At 39.6% G+C, this 18,578-nt stretch overlaps 1 long non-coding RNA gene across 1 annotated transcript in view; it reads left to right on the forward strand.

The window, feature by feature from the left end:
- LOC136009272 (uncharacterized) overlaps positions 1-18,578 on the forward strand; it is a 76,466-nt gene that overhangs the window by 16,179 nt on the left and 41,709 nt on the right. The window contains exon 3 of the long non-coding RNA XR_010610453.1: positions 15-81. This is a non-coding gene — a long non-coding RNA (uncharacterized LOC136009272). The remainder of the gene's footprint in view (positions 1-14; positions 82-18,578) is intronic.

Raw genomic sequence — 18,578 nt, forward strand, 5'->3', positions numbered from 1 at the left:
ATCTTGTGATGCAGGCAGTAGAGAGGATATCCCTTGCTATCACAATAGAGGATTTCCTTTGCACATTCCCCGCTGATAAAGGTAAGGGTTTTTTTGGGCTTTTGGTTGGGGTGTTTACTGCCTGACACTTCCATTTCCTCCTTGACCATGAAAATAAGGAAGAATATTCATATATGGTAGCAGTGCTTATGGTTAACCCATCTCTATCCTTCACACACCGTTAATGTTTCTGTAACGGGTTTGAAAGATTTTTGTGGCCTTTGATTCCAGGCCCTCATCTTTCTTATCCTGAAGTTGTTCTGTGCCAGTAATATCATCCGTCCTGCTGATTTGGGAAATTTAGCTGGCATTTGTAGAAAACAAATGAGTTATTAAAGCAGATGGTGTTTGTTGTAAGGTATATAATGTTATCAGTTCAAATCATCTAACTGATCTTCAAGAAAACTGATTGTGTTGATCAGGCTACGGTTCAGTTACTTTTCACTTGACATAGGTATTACCACACTTGTTCTTTCAATTGAGTACTGCTTCTATCTGTACCCAGTGTTGTAGCTAGAAATACAGAAGTCTTCCTAGGGTCTATAGTCCATTAAAGGTTAAAAATACATCCACAGTAGAAGAGGTGAAGGAAACAAATGTTACACTTCCTAAAGATCTGATCTGATAGTTCATATACCTACCTGTTACGACCTCTGGCATCCTTGAATGACAAGGGCTCTGATACTGCCACTTGCCTTATTGTGCAAGTATTTCTGCTATCTTGCAATCCTTTGGTTCTTCAGAGAATCTCGGCTTCTGTCACTTTTACGCCTTGTTGTCTTCCCCTATTTTTAGAACACTTGATTGGGTTTGGCTACTTAAATCCATTACACTACTGAATGACTAATGAGGGAAATAAAATTTTTCATAACTACTTATTATGAAGTGAGGCTTATAAAAAAGAGGTTTACTTTCTTGTAGACTTAAGGAGCCTCATAGTATTTGTAAAGAATTTTTAGTCCTGAGATAAAGGTAATCATGAGCCATCATCACGATTACTGAGGAACTATGCTCGTATGTATATGTATCCTAGGGAAATTTTATTCATTGAAATGAGATCCAGGAGAAGGACCTGACTCAGATACTTCTTTTCCTTCTGAATTTAACTTATGTGCAGTTCAGTCCAAAAAAACTGATTAAATTTAAAATTTTGATATTGAGTTTGTACCAGGATAGATTATATTTTTAGGAAGTAGTTAGAAGGTTTAATTGCTGTGGTGTTGATTACATGGAAAAAATGTCACTTTTATTCCCCGCTCCCTTTCTTCATGGAGAATGCCACCACCAAATCTTGACTTTAGTTTGCAAGTCCAACATGCTTATTTCAGCGGTAACATTGATACTCCAGGCAATGTGTGGGACCTGTCATTATTTAGAAATGGTTCCAATTAACTTATTCTCCACCTTCAGGGTTAAGTAAGCAGAAATTAATTATAAGCTTGTTGTAACAGAATTAATATCATTACTTTCACTGAGTTACTCTGCTTGAAGGAAGAGCATTTGTTTTTCTTAGGCAACAAGATAGTCCATTAAAGATCAATGTCCTGAATAACTTTTTAAAATAAGATAGAACACCTTGGTAAAATAGTTCAAAGTGACTTTCCAAATATGAAGGGCACATGGATAAGCTGTTTCCTGTATGGCCTTATTAGTAACTTGTAGACATTTGAACTGTGGCAAGAGAAGTATTTCTGAGTTTTCTAGTCTTTGTTGGCCCTAGCATTTACGATGTTTATTTCGCTGTAGTGATATTTTAGGGCCTGTTTCAGATCCCATTTTGTTCTTTGATCTCTTGCTCCCTTGAATCAACTTTCCCATAGAAATGAATCCCATGGCTATGAGCTTATCTTTGATTCATACTTCAGGGAGGACAGCAGGAGGAGGTAAAAGTGTCATCACCCTGCCTCTTGCCAGTGTGCAGTTGGAGAAAAAATAATCTTGATATCTGCATCTCTGAAGGATACTCTGGAGAAAAAGGGAGAATCTTTCTGCTGGCATAGTGCTTGGAGAACTTTGCCAGTCTTGCACACTGTTACAGAGCTTTGAGAAGTGGTAGTTCCCTGAAAAATTATTCTATTTTCATAGAACTATAGAATCCTTTAGGCTGGAAAAAGGCTTACGATCATCAAGTCCAACCGCTAACCTAATATTACAAGTCCACTACTACAGTATGCCTCTAAGTACCTCATAGCATCATAGAATAGTTAGGGTTGGAAAGGACCTCAAGATCATCTAGTTCCAACCCCCCTGCCATATGGCAGGGACACCTCACACTAAACCATCCCACCCGAGGCATCATGCAACCTGGCCTTGAACACTGCCAGGGATGGAGCACTCACAACCTCCCTGGGCAACCCATTCCAGTGTCTCACCACCCTAACAGGAAAGAATTTCCTCCTTATCTCCAATCTAAACTTCTCCCTAATCTTCCCCTGTTTAAGATTTAACCCGTTACCCCTTGTCCTGTCACTACAGTCCCTGATGAAGAGTCGCTCTCCAGCATCCTTGTAGGCCCCCTTCAGGTACTGGAAGGCTGCTATGAGGTCTCCACACAGCCTTCTCTTCTCCCGGCTCAACAGCCCCAACTTCCTCAGCCTATCTTCATATGGGAGGTGCTCCAGTCCCCTGATCATCCTCGTGGCCCTCCTCTGGACTTGTTCCAACAGTTCCATGTCCTTTTTATGTTGAGGACACCAGAACTGCACACAATACTGCAAGTGAGGTCTCACAAGAGCAGAGTAGAGGGGCAGGATCACCTCCTTCGACCTGCTGGTCACGCTCCTTTTGATGCAGCCCAGGATATGGTTGGCTTTCTTTGCTGCGAGGGCACACTGCCGGCTCATGTTCATTTTCTCATCAACCAGCACCCCCAAGTCCTTCTCTGCAGGGCCACTCTGAATCTCTTCTTTGCCCAGTCTGTAGCTGTGCCTGGGATTGCTCCGACCCAGGTGTAGGACCTTGCACTTGTCGTGGTTGAACTTCATAAGGTTGGCATCAGCCCACCTTACAAGCATGTCAAGGTCCCTCTGCATGGCATCCCTTCCCTCTAGCATATCAACCGGACCACACAGCTTGGTGTCATCGGCAAACTTGCTGAGGGCGCACTCAATCCCACTGTCCATGTCAGCGACAAAGATGTTAAACAAGACCAGTCCCAACACCATTCCCTGAGGGACACCACTCATTACCGGTCTCCAGCCGGACATCGAGCCATTGACCACAACTCTTTGTGTGCGGCTGTCAAGCCAGTTCTTTATCCACCTAGTGGTCCATCCATCAAATTGATGTCTCTCCAATTTAGAGACAAGGATGTGGCGTGGGACAGTGTTGAACGCTTTGCAGAAGTCCAGGTAGATGACATCAACTCCTTGACCCTTGTCCCTCAGTTCTGTAGCCCCATCATAGAAGGCCACCAAATTGGTCAGGCAGGATTTCCCCTTAGTGAAGCCATGCTGGCTGTCACCAAGCACCTCCTTGTTTTTCATGTGCCTTAGCATACCATCCAGGAGAATGTGCTCCAAGATTTTACCAGGCACAGAGGCAAGACTGACTGGTCTGTAATTCCCTGGGTCATCCATTTTCCCCTTCTTGAAAATGGGGGTTATATTTCCCTTTTCCCAGTGGTCGGGAACTTCACCTGAGTGCCATGATTTTTCAAATAGGATGGCCAGTGGCTTAGCAACTTCATTCGCCAGCTCCTTCAGGATCCACGGATGGATTCCATCAGGTCCCACGGACTTGTGTGCATTCAGATTTTTAAGATGGTCTTGAACCAGATCCTCTCCTACAGTGGGCCCAAGGTCTTCATTCTCACAGCCCCTGTGTCTACCTTCTAAGACCTGGGTGGTGCAGTCAGAGCCTTTGTCAGTGAAGACTGAGGCCAAGAAGTCATTCAGAGCCTTAGCCTTCTCCAAATCTTGTGTAACCGGTTCTCCCAGAAGCTTCCTCAGGGGGCCTATGTTGTCCCTAGTCTGTTTTTTGTCTGCTACGTATCTGTAGAATCCTTTCCTGTTATCCTTAACATCCCTGGCTAGGTTTAATTCTAACTGGGCCTTAGCCTTCCTAACCTGGTCCCTAGCTTCCCGGACAACATCCCTGTACTCTACCCAGGCCGCCTGTTCTTGCTTCCATTTTTTATAAGCCTCTTTTTTCATTTGAATTTTCCTCAGCAGCTCTTTATCCATCCAAAGAGCTCTCCTGGCCCTCACGCTGCACTTCCTTCTACTTGGGATGCAGCACTCCTGAGCTTGTAGGGATAGTAATTCAACCAGTTCCTTGGGCAACCTATTCCAATGCTTGACAACCCTCTTGAAGATATTTGTTTGTAATATGCAATCTGAACCTCCTCTGATGCAACTTGAGGCCATTTCCTCTCATCCTGTCACTTCTTATTTGAGAAGAGACCAACATCCACCTTACTGCATACTTCTTTCAGGTAGCTGTAGAGGCCAACAAGGTCTCCCTTCAGCCTCTATTTCTTCATCCTAACAACCCCAGTCCCTACAGGCAGTCTTCATAAACTCTAGACCCTTAACCAGTTTAGTTGCTTTTTTGTCAGACGTGCCTCCAGTAACTTGATGTCTACCTTGCAATGAGTGGCTCAAAGCTGAACACAGTATTTGAGGTGAGGCCTCACCAGTGCTGACTACAAAGGGACAATCACTTCCCTGGTCCTGCTGGTGATACTATTTCTGATACAGGCTAGGATGCTCTTGGCCACTTTGGCATGCAGCTGGTTCATATTCAGCTGGCTGTAAACCAGTACCCCCAAGTCCTTTTCTGGCAAGCAGCTTTCCACCACTCTTCCCCCAGTCTGTAGCATCACATGGGGTTGTTGTAGTGCAGGACCTGGCACTTTACCTTGTTGGATCTTGTATAACTGTCCTTGGCCCATCAGTCCAGTGTTTTCAGATCTCTGTAGAGCACTGCCAGCCTCAAGCAGATCAACACTCCTGCCCAACTTCATTTCACCTGCGTAAATTAGATGGTGATTGATGATTATTAGGTAGCAATTTTGTCTTAATTTATAAAATTACTTTTCTTAAATCTCATTTATAAATATTCCTGTTCACTTCTGGTGGTGCTCTTGGGATTCTTGATATTTTGAAATGTAATTTCTCAGTCAAGAGAGGTTTAAGGGTTATACAATTTAGTTACCTAGAACAGCAAAGCAAGGACTTTATCTTAATTCTTCGGAAGTGTGTCTGTGATCCCTCTTCCCTGTTTTTCCCATATTCCGCTTCTGAAATTGCGCAAGTGCTTGAATGTCATAGTCTCACAGCTGGATGTTTCATAAACGGGGTTGTGTGAAATACAATAATTGGTTGACTTTCTGTTACTTTGTTTTTATATCTGAGATATGTATATCCTACCTGCATTCTTGTTCTGTATATAATATTAAAGTCATGCTCCTGTAGACTAATTGGCAGCTCTTCCTTCTAATTTTCTTGATTGTGGTTTTAGTTTCCAGAATATTTCAAATGTGGACAAGGTTCTCTTCTTTATGTTTGTTTTCTCTTCCCCACTGACATCACTTTAATTGGCAAATATGCCACTGGGTATAAAAATCAGTTTGCGAAATTTCACAAACGTGGTCAGGAATAATTGCATCCCTAAATGGCTTGTAATTAAAAACCAAAATGTTTTGGAGGAAAGATTAGTGATGTTTATGAACTGAAGGATTGAAACACAAAATTCAAGTATACATATTCCTACATAGCAGTGACTCGCAGGGTAGGCATTTAAACGTCTTCAGAGAATCAGACATCTCTCTCCTTTTACTGTTAGGAGTCATCAAAATGCACCTAAAAATACAAATGTTAACATTTTTCCAAATTTGTACTGCAAATTCTTCATTATCCCTGAGTGCTTTGATGGTTGAAGCAGGATCTTGGTATTTATTGAAGAGGCTAAAAAAGTCTGTGTTCAGAAAAGTTTGCTTTTAATGTCTGGCTAGTTAGAAAATTATTTTGGAAAAGGGAAATTTAAAAGTAGCAAACGTGTTAAATTTTGTTACTGGCATATATTAAACCAGTCTTTTTATGGGAATGTTAAAAATGTAAAGTAGTAACAATTGCAGGTGAGAAACAATCACTTGCTAGCATTGCTCTCTGGCTAGATATGAAATACCAAATATGCATACGTAGGAACCCTAGCTATATGTCTGAAATGCTTTAAGTACCTGATAAGAAGCCCTGATCTCCTTAAATAAAACCAGTGGTGTCACTAAGCCTTGTTAGACAAAAGCAGCTGCCTTGCTCTGCACTTACCAATGTATTTGTTGTGTATCAATGACTTGCAAGTGAGTGTGAAAAATATGGAAGTGTGAGTCATTGTTAGCCTTTTCATTAACTACTAGCAACGTATCTCAAATCAAGAGGCTATATTGCATCCTTTTCAGCAAATGGCTTTTTCAACTGAAGCTCATTTTGGGATGAACTCTGAAGTACCACAGAACTAAATGTAATGCCAACCATGAAATTAGTCATTGAAGTAATTCAGCTTTTATACAATATGGATGAATACTTGAATATTCAGTGTTGTATGCTTTATATTTTGTTCCAAATACATAACTTATAAGATAGACTCTCCAATAATTCTCCTGATTTTTATAACATAACTAAAATTATTAAAACTTATGGAATTTAATTCTTAATAAGCATTATCAAAGGTAAGATTACCGGTGTAACTTACACTAAGATCCTTACATGAGACTACCTCATGTTCTGTTGGTCTGAAGCAGGGGTGGGCATCTAGTGATTACTAGCAATTTTGAAACAGATGCTATTTGTAGGGGTAAGTGAGGTTTTGCATCAGCAGGCATCCTTTCCCATTGGAAGTCCTAGTTTTTTTTCTAAACCAATTGTGATCTGAGTTAGTATTTTAAACGTGTTGTTTTTATTAGCCTTTTGGTGGAGCTTTAAGGAATTGTCTTCTAGCAAAGAATATTTAAACTAGGTTTGAAAAACTTGCCCAGCCTGAAAAATGAATTTTAAGAATGGAAACATTTAACTGGTATTCATAAAACTTTTGATGCATGCTGCTGCTATCTTGAAATAAACCTGATGTATAAACACTATAACACTTTACACTTCCTGGAGCAAATAAGTTTTTACTATTTTCTAATTCAACCCTCTACTTGAAATTTACTCTGACAAAATTAATTGTCCATGTTGTTTTCTAGAGGAAAATAACATACTGTTATTTTATGCCTTAAACAGAAGCTGAGGATCACTTACCTCAAATTAATTTGCTCACCACCTAGTTTTTATGGTTAATGAACTAAAAACAATTACTGAAGATGCTTACATCATTTTTAATACCCCAATTGATGTGGAGTATAAGTTTCAGTGAAATGTGCATTCTCCCTGAAGGGTTTCAAGCAACCAGCAAAAGGAAAAATTTTACCTTTCTCTAAAGTAAGGATTTGCTAGTTTAATCCAAAAGGAGATCACCAATCCTACAAAACCTTTTCCACAACTAAAGCCTCCTGTCTTTCTTATTAAGAGGGTGAGCGGACTGTGTTGCAGAAGGAAGGAAAAAAATGCTTTTGGATAAAATATTTAATCTGCAATTAAATACCTAGGAGCCCTAGGTAGAGGAATTCAAGGGAAAGCTCAGCTCTAGAAAGACCCTTACTGCTGTTGCCACCATTACCTAAAAGATCTGAGAAGGGAGCTCCTTAGCACTTTGTGTGACTATCTTGAAAGTCTCTAAAAGCCCCTTTCTAATTGGCTTGTTGCCTTACATAATCTAAATAAACATCATCTGTAGTGTAAAGTAAGCCCAAAGCACACAATCCTTGACCTAATCATGCACATAGAAAGGAAAAGGTGTGGAAATGAGGATGGTTAATGATGTGTTAGTGAAAGGATGCTATGTATAGACACTTGTCTTTTCTAAGTATTTGATTGCTTTGTTTCTTGCTAAATAACTGCTTTTATTTGGACCTTTCTTACTTTAGATTAAGACACTTGTGATGTAAGGGTGCCCTGAATTTATAAATTATAATCCTCAAACACTTTATAAAGTATCACATGTCATTAATACACAGAGCCCTCCCCATTGTATTAAGTTATTAAAGGGGTCCCTATTTGGGTGACATGAGCTTTGTGGGGGGCTGACTCAAAAGGATCAGAGAGGCAGGCTTAATATTGACTGCTAGTAACACTGAAGGGTTTGTGATATGCAGTGAAATATTGGGCTTTGCATTTGAACCTCAAAGTCACAAGGGCGATATCACACTTATGTAAGTTGATTAATAAAAATTTTTAAAACAAAACAAACAACTGTATAGGTCACCTGTCCAAACAAAGCTCTGTCAATAGCTTTGAATTAATAAAAGTACTTTGGCCTTTTTCAATATCTATTCACTTTTTTTGGAGTTCTGTGAAAATCCTGGCTTTATTCTGCCATCCTGTGATAATGTGCAATAAGGTAGTAATACATTGTGCAGGAATAAAAAGAAAAATGTTCTAAACTTGCCAGCCCTTTCTCTTGGAAGGTACAGAAGTTCTTGTTCTACTAGAACTTTTTTATACTACTTGTGCATCCATTCTGTTGTTTGCTTTTGTTATTCTTTTGGGTTGTTGTTTGTTTTGTTTTTTTTTTGGGGGGGGGGAGGGGTTGTTGCTTTTTTAAACCAAAATAAATCTTTTGAAAACCTAGTTAACTAATGGTCCACCTTTGAGCATTCTATATTTCTGAAGTCTGTAAAGCAATAGATTTTTTTTTTTTTAACTAACTGGAGAATTGAACCTTACTGTTAAATTTTACTGGCATCTGATGCCAGAATCGGCTTTATTTAGGTTGTCTGCTTAAATAAGGAATCATGACTTGAACCAATAAAGGACAACAGTTTGTAAACAAGTTCTTACTAAGAAAGTGAGAGTATTAATACTGCCTTTTCTGAGAAACTCTAATATCCTTGCCATATAATTTAAATGGTAAGATCAAATTTTGAGAAGTTCATACCTCTCTTCAGCTGGCTTGCAAAGCCTTAGGAGTATGTCTCGGTTAGTTTTTGATGAGCTTTCACTGATCATAGGACCTGACACTAAGAATACGCTGAAATAAGTGAAGGTGTTGCTGATTGCCAGTGCTGTGAAGCTTGCACGGTGCAGTCAGTGTCATACAGGATTATATGTTCCTGTAGAGTTGTACTCTTATTATCAAAATGCTGCAAGATGTAACTTTTATAACAAAGCTGAAAGCTGAATCCTCATTGCTTAATTAATTGGAGGGTTAATACAAGCTAATGTCCTGATCATTGCACAGGAGATAATTTAAGAAATGGTTGGTGCTGATGCTTGCTGATTAACCTCTGATGGCTGATAATCCTTAGGCTAGTACCACTTTGCGATTTCATTTCTGTTGTTAATTACTTTTTAAAATTGTTAACAATGTCATGTGAGTTTAAAAACACTTTCAGTCATTCCATGCCACATGTTAGGTTATGCCAGATCTTTTAAAATAAGTCATTAGATACTGTTTTATCCAGTAAATTAAATGACAATTTCTTAGTATTTAAAGATAAGTCATCTCCAATCTCACTAATGGCATCTGGATCTATCCACCTATGCGCTTTTAAATGCATCAGCATACAATCTATTATTGTGTCTAAGCTTCAAACATACAATACCTTGAACTCTTCTTCCCCATTACCAAAAAAACTTGGCAAGGATCTGAAGTACCAGTAAACACCTCACATCTATGGAATATAACTATCAGAAATAGAAACTGAACTTAACTTCTTGGCTTCAATTTCTATCATGGGGTTTATTTTCTGCTTTACATGAAGACTGCAAAGACATTACACTAATAATTCACTCTGACTTAGAGATCCATTAATAACTTTTGGTTTATTTCCAGGCATACATAATTACACTACCAAATTTCATATATAGGCCCTGAGAGTTGAAATTATTTTAGGTTTGTGTCAAACTGTGTATGGTAGGGATGAACAGATAGTGGTGTAAGTAAGAAACTCCGGAATTCATTTGACTGTTGAGTGCTGTTGAGTTCATATGTTGAGTGCATATGAGTTCGCTGTTAGGAAAATTGTTACTGACAATACCCTACCTCTCATCTTAGACTTACATAGTGATGATAGAGAAGTTGTTGGGTGGTTGGTTTCTTTTGCTTGTTTGTGTTTGATTTTTTTTTTTTTTTCCCTAGCTATTCTGATCTGAATATGAGTAAAAATTCAGTGAGATCTAAGTTTCTAGAATAGTGAAACAAGGGCAACAAATACTGCTTAGAGTGTGTTATTCTTAGAATTGTAGAATCATTTTGGTTGGAAAGAACCTTTAAGATCATTGAATCCAACTGTAAACCTGATACTAACAAATCCTAAAGTGCCATGTCTAAATATCTTCTGAATATCTTCAGGGATGTTTATTCCACCAATTCCCTGAACAACATGTTCCAGTCTTGTACACAGTCTTGTAGCCAGATACTGGTCTGCTGCCTCTGCTTTTCATCCTTCCCTGCAATTGGAAAGATAAAGGGAATGCTGCTTGTGCTCCTGATACCTCAACCAGTCATCCCAAGCCTCTGAAGTCTTTCTTGATCGCCCTTGGACTTCTTGTTGCAAATTCATTGCTGCCAACCTGAAAAATCAATAATGGATAATAATCTGAGGGCTATAAGAGGGTAAGAAGTTTTCTACTCATGTCTTTAACCTGGGCCCCAGGGAGGCAGCAGATTTCCCTAAGAAGTGGGTCTGATCAGCCCATTGGGCCTTCTGTTGCTCCCAGGAGAGGGTCTCCTAAGGAATGACCTGTCTCTTTTTTTTTTTATGGGAGTGGTTTTGATGTGGGGTGTAGACTAACTTAACCTTGATGACTCCTCTAACTTAGATGGACCGTCATCCTTGTTACTGTGAGCTTTGCACCTATATGCGGGGGGCACCCAGGAATGTGGGGCAGTCACAAGAGAGAGGTGCCTGCTGCGCTGGGCAGGATATTGTTGCCATTCCCCTTAAGTCATCATGTTCAGCAAGGCAATTGAATAGGGAGCCCTCAGTTTCATGCATCCTGAGTGCTGCACCTGTCCCAGAGAAGGTAGATTGTGATTCCAGTAGTCTTTCTTTCTCTTGGACTCCCTGATCCTCCTTAGTCTACTCACCTCCTACTTCTAGAACTCTGCCACTAAGGAGAGGAGTTACTCTAGCAGACTTCTGCTTATCCCCTCTATAACATGGTAGAAAGAACCAGAAGGAGAGGGAGTTCAGATTTTTAACTTGCCATGTTTTAAGTAGTAACAGTCAAACAAAAGTAATTAAAAAGTGGTAAATGCAGAGCATGTGAATTTGTTATCAAATTAAGTTGGTTAATATAGATAATCCCTCCCTGTGTTTCCTTTGTAGTCCTGACAGACTGTCTTGATTTATTCTGGAAAAGTCTTTCTATTGTCCTCTTTCCATGGGAGGAGTGTTGACTAGTCAGCAAAATACACTTCTGGTTTGGCTGGCTTTACTTAATTGTAGATGGTATAAATATTCCCAAATGGTTGCAGCTCCTTTGAAGGGAACATGGGAGAGAGAAACTATTGGTTGGGAGACCCATGGATGCTCTGCATTTTGGGGTTCCTTCTAGTTTTGGTCCAATGATTTAAGTTCTCTGTCTAATAATTTAAGTTCTCTTCCAGATGTGGTAAGGAAAGAACATGCAACACCCAGCATACTGTGATTTCAGTTTCGAACAGGGCTTGCAGAATGCTATGTTACTGAATGTAATAAGTTAGTATTACTGTCACCCAGGTACTGTTATATCCTGGAAGTCGCAACAGCTGTTGATTATTTAATGCCAACCATACAGTTCTCAGCAGTATAAATTCATATTCTGGGAGCCTCTTGTAGAAGAAAATAAGCATATACCTATGAAAGTTGTTCTAGGGGTTTTTTTTTTTTTGGTTGTTTTGTTTTGGTGTTTTTTGTTTTTGTTTTTTTTTTTTTTCTTTTAATTGTATTCCCCAGTTATAATTATTGTGGAAAATGCTGATAGAATGGGTATAGATAAGCACAATCCCTATCCCATTTTTAAAAGCCAGGGAAAGAGCAAATACATTCTTGTAATACATCAACAATGCTATAGTCTTCAGCATAGCCAATTGTGGTTGAAAGTTATGATGGAGGCTTCAAAAGAGTTATACGGCCAGGTATCATTGATACTGAGTGTCCTGGATTCAGCAGTAGCAGTCATTTTTATTCCTTCTTAGTAGCTGGTGCAGTGCTGTGTTCTTGACTTTCAGCCTGCAAACAGCACTGATAACACTGATGTTTTTTAGTTGCTGCTCAAATGTTTAGTCTGACCAAGAACTTTGTGAGTCTTATGCTCTGCCATGGAGGAGGGGAAGCTAGGAGGAAGCAGAGACAGGACACCTGACCCAAACTAGCCAAAGAGGTATTCCATACCACAGCATGTCATGCCCAGGATGTGACAGAGAGTTACCTGGAAGTTCACTGTTCACTCAGGCTGGGTATTATCGGTTGGTGGGTGGTGAGGTGGTGTATCCTCTTCCTTTGTTATTTCCTTTACCATTATTATTATTGGTCATAGCAGTAGTGATTTGTTATACCTTAGTTATTAAACTGTTCTTATCTCAACCTGTGGGAGTTACATTCTTTCAGTTCTTCTTGCCATCCCTCTGGGAGTGGGGGGAAGAAAGTGGGGGGGGGGGGTTGGGGCGGGGGGGGGGGAGTAGATTTTGTGGTTTTAATTTATGGCCTGGGTTTAAACCACAACACTGAGTGGCTGGATTTCTGAAGAATGGTAAAAAGTGAGGCTCAAACGTTTTGACAGTACTAGGACTTGGTAGGGACAGGCAGTTCTCTGTTATCAATATCTAGTCTTTACTTGGATGCAGGTATTAGAAATTCAGATTTAAATAGAAACTTAGCTAACTGTCACTGCATAAATAAACTATGAAGGTAGGACATGATTTAGTCTCATTTAAATGACAATTTTCCCCAGTGTCAGCTTTCTTTTTTGTCAAGCTACTTCAGTATTAATTATTTCCATTTTTTAGTATTCAAATATGACTTGGCTGAGTAAATAGCTTTCTTAATTGGCTAAAAAAGTGTGACTGAACACAGTTTAAATATTGGGATTTACAGCTTTTGAGACGTAAGAAGCAAATATTTGTTGATTGTTTTTACCCTATTATGTTCACCTTCATAAAATAAGACGATTACTTAAGTTTAATTTCTGAGATAAACAAGATCTCATCAAGACACAACAAATGATCCTGGAAACCTGGTGCAGTGAAAAAAAGTTATTCCCTGTTGAATTACAGAGCTAATGAAGTATGAAAATGATGACATTTAATATCTCAAATGAAAGATGCTTCAGGGAATGCTTCAGCACTTTAAACTGGTACCTCAAAAGTTGATCCCACATGGTTAATTCAGTATCACAGTATAGCTGCCAACTTTTGAAACTCTTTAAGTTTCTGGTACCTTTGTCAGATTTAGAAGGAATAAAATGATAGGACAATCTGCAACAATAAACCTGACAAATATAGAAGTTATTAATCAGGCCATTTTTGAGCCATAATATTTCTGCAGCTTAAAAAACCATTCATTTAAGTACATAATATCATGAGTAGTTATTCAGTTAGAGAAATTAACCTAGCTGCATGCCTTTTCTATCCTCAGGCATTCATGAAATATAAAACAAGGTGAGATCCTCAGGCTTCTCTAACTAAATATGTTGTCTTGCCACTAAAATTATATTGTGGAGATTTTGGGAGGATCACTAAAGCTACAGGAATAATTTCAACAAAAATCAAAACAAAGTTACAATTAAAAATAAGAGAAAATCCTGTAATGCATCTGGATTTCTAAGGGTTGGTTTGGTTTTTTTTATTTTATTTTTTTTAATGTAAAATGCCCTTTTATTACTTGGTAAAATAAGGATAATCTGCTTTTCAAGCTGTTATATGCATTCCTTTTTTGTTAACTTTTACTACACTGACACATTACTTGTTGGGAAAAAGAACCTCCTTAGATCAGGTTTCTTCTGTTTGGTATTTTATGCATTGAGATGTTATTACTACTTCTGGAAAAAAAATAGCTGTTGCTCAGAAAGCCCTTCATGCTGACAAATATTGATAAGACAAGCAGGTAATTTAGAAGAATGTTTTGACTAATGTGGATATGTACTTGGACATTTGAGAGTAACTTTATCATCAAATTTTCTGTAATATGTGTAGCATCAGCTTTGTTTCAAAATTAGGGAAAATAATAAATGTGTGCAATAAATATAGGTGTTTTTCTTAATGCCACCAAGCATGGATGGTAACTGCTCCAGTGTATCAGTGTAAGAATACGTAAGGGTAATTGTGTGTCTCTTTATGCACTTTCATAAATGCAAAAATTCAGCTGAAGCTCTTCCCAGAATGTATATATCTGTACTAAATTAATGGAACATGCTTTATCTCAAAGAAGAAAAGTATAGATATGGCAATGCAGCACAAAAGTAAGCTGTGGTCATGTTTTATTTGTTCTTAATATTTACGCTATTTCCTCTTCAGTGTCATGAACTGTTGAGATTCTACCCTTAAATTTTCTGGTTCCTTACGTTGAAAGCTTAATGTTTCTTTGCAATCAAAGAAAAAATTACATGAATCAGAGGTTTAGGGAAAAATGAAGAATCATGGGTTACAGGAGTTGAAATGCTTTAAATTCTAGGTATTGCCGTAAGAACCCATAGGTTTAGTACGAAGAAAGGTAACTGTAAGGGGTAAATGTATTGATGAGAAGCTCAGTATGAGACAGCAGTGTGTGCTTGCAGCCCAGAAAGCCAACCATATCCCGGACTGCATCAAAAAAAGTGTGACAAGCAGGTTGAGGAAGGTGATTCTACCCCTCTGCTCTGCTCTTGACTCCACTTGCAGTACCGCATTCAGCTCTGGGGTACCAATATGAGAGTAATATGTTCCTGCTTGGGTGAGTGCAGAGGAGGTCCACAATGGTTGTCACAGGGCTGGAGCATCACTTCTGTGAAGACAAGCTGGGAGAGTTGTTCAGCCTGGAGAAGAGAAGGCTCTGGGGAGACTTTATAGCAGCCTTCCAGTATCTGAAGGGAGCCTAAAAGAAATTGGGAGAGGGATTTTTTTACAAGGGTGTTAGGATAAGGGGGAATGGCTTTCAGCTGAAAGGTAGATTTAGATCAGATGTAAGGAGAAAATTCTTCACTGGTGGTGACACATGCACAGATTGCCCAGTGAAGTTGTGGCTGCCTGTCGTGGTTTAAACCTAACCACAAACTTCGTTCACTCATTCCCCCAGCTTCTTGCCCTCCCCCTGCTCCTGGAGGGATGGAGAGGAGAATCGAAAAGAATGCAACTCCCATGGGTTGAGATAAGAACAGTTTAGTAACTAAGGTATAACACAAGTCACTACTGCTACCACCAGTAATAGCAACGATAAAAGAAATAAGAAGAGGAAAGAATACAACACCTCAACACCAGCCGACCAAAAACTCGCCCCACTCCCCCCAGCCGAGCACCCACCGATACCTCGTCCAACCCTGCAGTCCCCCAGCCCTTCCAAGTCACTCCCTGTTACATCCTGGGCATGACGTGCTGTGGTATGGAATACCTCTTTGGTCAGTTTGGGTCAGGTGTCCTGTCTCTGCTTCCTCCCGGCCTCCCCTCCTCCCTGGGCGAGCATGAGACTCACAAAGTCCTTGGCCAGACCAAACATTCGAGCAGCAACTGAAAACATCGGTGTTATCAGCACTGTTCTCAGGACAAAAGATCAAAACACAGCACTGTACTAGCTCCTAAGAAGGAGAAAAATGACTGCTGCTGCTGAACCCAGGACACGGCCCCATTCCTGAAAGTATTCCAGGCCATGATGGATGTGGCTCTGAGCAACCTGGTCTAGTGGTGGGGTGTTCTTGCTTGTGAAAGGTGGGTTGAAACTAGGTTTTCTTTAAGGTCCTTTCCAATCCAGACCATTCTATGATTCTGTAATTCTACCAAAGCAAGTTTTTTTTTCATCTAAATACATAGCTTCAGATTGCAGTCCAATTCAGAACTTCTTTAAACCATTTTTTAGTGGCACTTCACAGTTCACTTTTTCCACTGCAATTAAACTGAATGTGTTTACTTATCTATCACATAAAATAAACCTGCCGTCTACTCTTATTGAGACGGGTGTAACGTTATCCTGGTACACAGATTGTTTCCTGTCTGAGGGGGATCATGCCTAAAAATTTTGTTTTCTTACATAGTTACTTCACCTAAAGAAGTAGTTCAGGTTAGACTTGTATGATTCATATTGTATTCTGAAATTAGCTAGAACCAAGATAGCTGTAGAAGCCTGTGTCTAATTTATAGACATAAAAAAAGTGGAGACCATTGGAAAGGAGGGGATGAGGGTTGGGGAACACAGTGAAGGGGAAACATCTTGTATGCCCAACCAAGCATCAGTATAAAGCTGAGAGTTTATATGTGGATAATCTACCTACTGAGTATTCAAGGTGGAATAGAGAAAACAGTAAGTCTAAAATAACATTGGTTATGAGGCTGGCAATTAGTATAAATTCATCAGTGCACCAAGTGACATTTTGTATCTACACAAAAAGGACTTTTTTTAAAGGCCTTTTAACATTAAACTTCAGTCTAGCAGACCCTTATGGTGACACACTCATGTTAATAGGTCAGATGTGCTTAGCTTTGAAAATGGATTCATCTTCCAGCTATTAATATTCATCATGCTGGGTTTATAGCTGTAGACCATATGGTTGTAGACCATACTGTATTGGTCTAAAACATTAGACCAGTACAATATGGTCTAATGTTTTAATAAAAATTAAAACTACTTCCAAGAGAAGGATAAGGATTATTATTATTTTTTTAATAACTTTAAGCTGCTCTAGAGAGAAACCATTGTGAGGAATTTATTCCTGGATAGTGAAAAAATGGTACAAATATCATTCCTTTGTTTTTCATGAAGGTGGAAGCCAAACATTTTTCAGTGTTCTCCCCCCTCAGCTGCTTATTTGTTGGAAATTCTGTTTATGATTAACAGAAAAAAGCTATTTCACAGCTACAGGTTGGACAAAGAAGAGATTCAGAGCAGCACTGCAGAGAAGGACTTGGGGGTGTGGGTTGATGAGAAAATGAACATGAGCCGGCAGTGTATGCTAGCAGCCCAGAAAGCCAACTGTATCCTGAGCTGCATCAAAAGGAGTGTGACCAGCAGATCGAAGGAGGTGATCCTGACCACCTACTCTGCTCTCGTGAGACCTCACTTGGAGTATTGTGTGCAGTTCTGGTGTCCTCAACATAAAAAGGATATGGAACAGTTGGAACAAGTCCAGAGAAGGGCCACGAGGATGATCAGGGGACTAGAGCACCTCCTGTATGAAGATACGCTGAGGAAATTGGGGCTGTTCAGCCTGGAGGAGAGAAGGCTGCATGGAGACCTCATAGCAGCCTTCCAGTATCTGAAGGGGGCCTATAAGGATGCTGGGGAGGGACTCTTCACTAGGGATTGTAGTGATAGGACAAGGGGTAGTGGGTTAAAACTTAACCAGGGGAAGTTTAGATTGGATATAAAGAAGTTCTTTACTGTGAGGGTGGTGAGGCACTGGAATGGTTTGCCCAAGGAAGTTGTGAATGCTCCATCCCTGGTGGTTTTCAGGGCCAGGTTGGATGTAGCCTTGTGTGGCATGGTTTAGTGTGAGGTGTCCCTGCCCATGGCAGGGGGGTTGGAACTAGATCTTAATGTCCTTTCCAACCCTAACTGTTCTATGATTCTATTCTATGCTATGATTTCAGGTCACAGCAGGCACTATGGAAGGATTTTAGGGATCATACTACTCGCTTGATAATAAAGATTTCCGAACTTCTCTTCCTACTTTGAAGATTCAGGCAAACAATTCAGCGTTTCTTTGAAAAGTTACAATATGGAATGACTCTAAATACTTAGGTATTCTACAGCTTATTGCAGTCATCTCCTGAACACTTACCACTACATGAAAAATTCTGCAGTCTGTCTTTATTTGGTAATCTTCAGACTTGGCCCTAGGCTAGTATAGGTGCATATACTGTTATAAATATCTTGCTATTCAAATAGATAAAACATTGTGGGAGGGGAAAAGAATATTTTAGGACTCTCACAGGGATGGCTTGACCAAAAGTGGTGACTAAGAGCTGAGAACAGGATCCAGTTTTCCACTTGCTTTCTAGTCTTCCCTTGGAGTTGTCCTATTCATTTTCTTTTTATGGTGATAGCTGTTAAAATAATATATTGCTTAACAGTCCACATGGTTGGCTAGTATAATTTGACAGTACTTCATAAAACTTCTTTGCTTTGTCAGCCATGTACAGATCTCTAAGAACTTATTGCTATAGTATGTATATTAACAGTTTTTTATTTTAATTTACTTGTAATGGGTGAGAGAAGTGCATGCAAAGTGCAACCACAATTCAAGAGATGACACCTGACATCCCATGGCAGTACAGCTAATCAATATAAAAGCAGCTGAGACAACATGGCTCTGGCACTGTAATAAACTCTGCCC

Source organism: Lathamus discolor, chromosome 2 (genome assembly GCF_037157495.1).
Source record: "Lathamus discolor isolate bLatDis1 chromosome 2, bLatDis1.hap1, whole genome shotgun sequence".
Taxonomy (NCBI): Eukaryota; Metazoa; Chordata; class Aves; order Psittaciformes; family Psittacidae; genus Lathamus; species Lathamus discolor.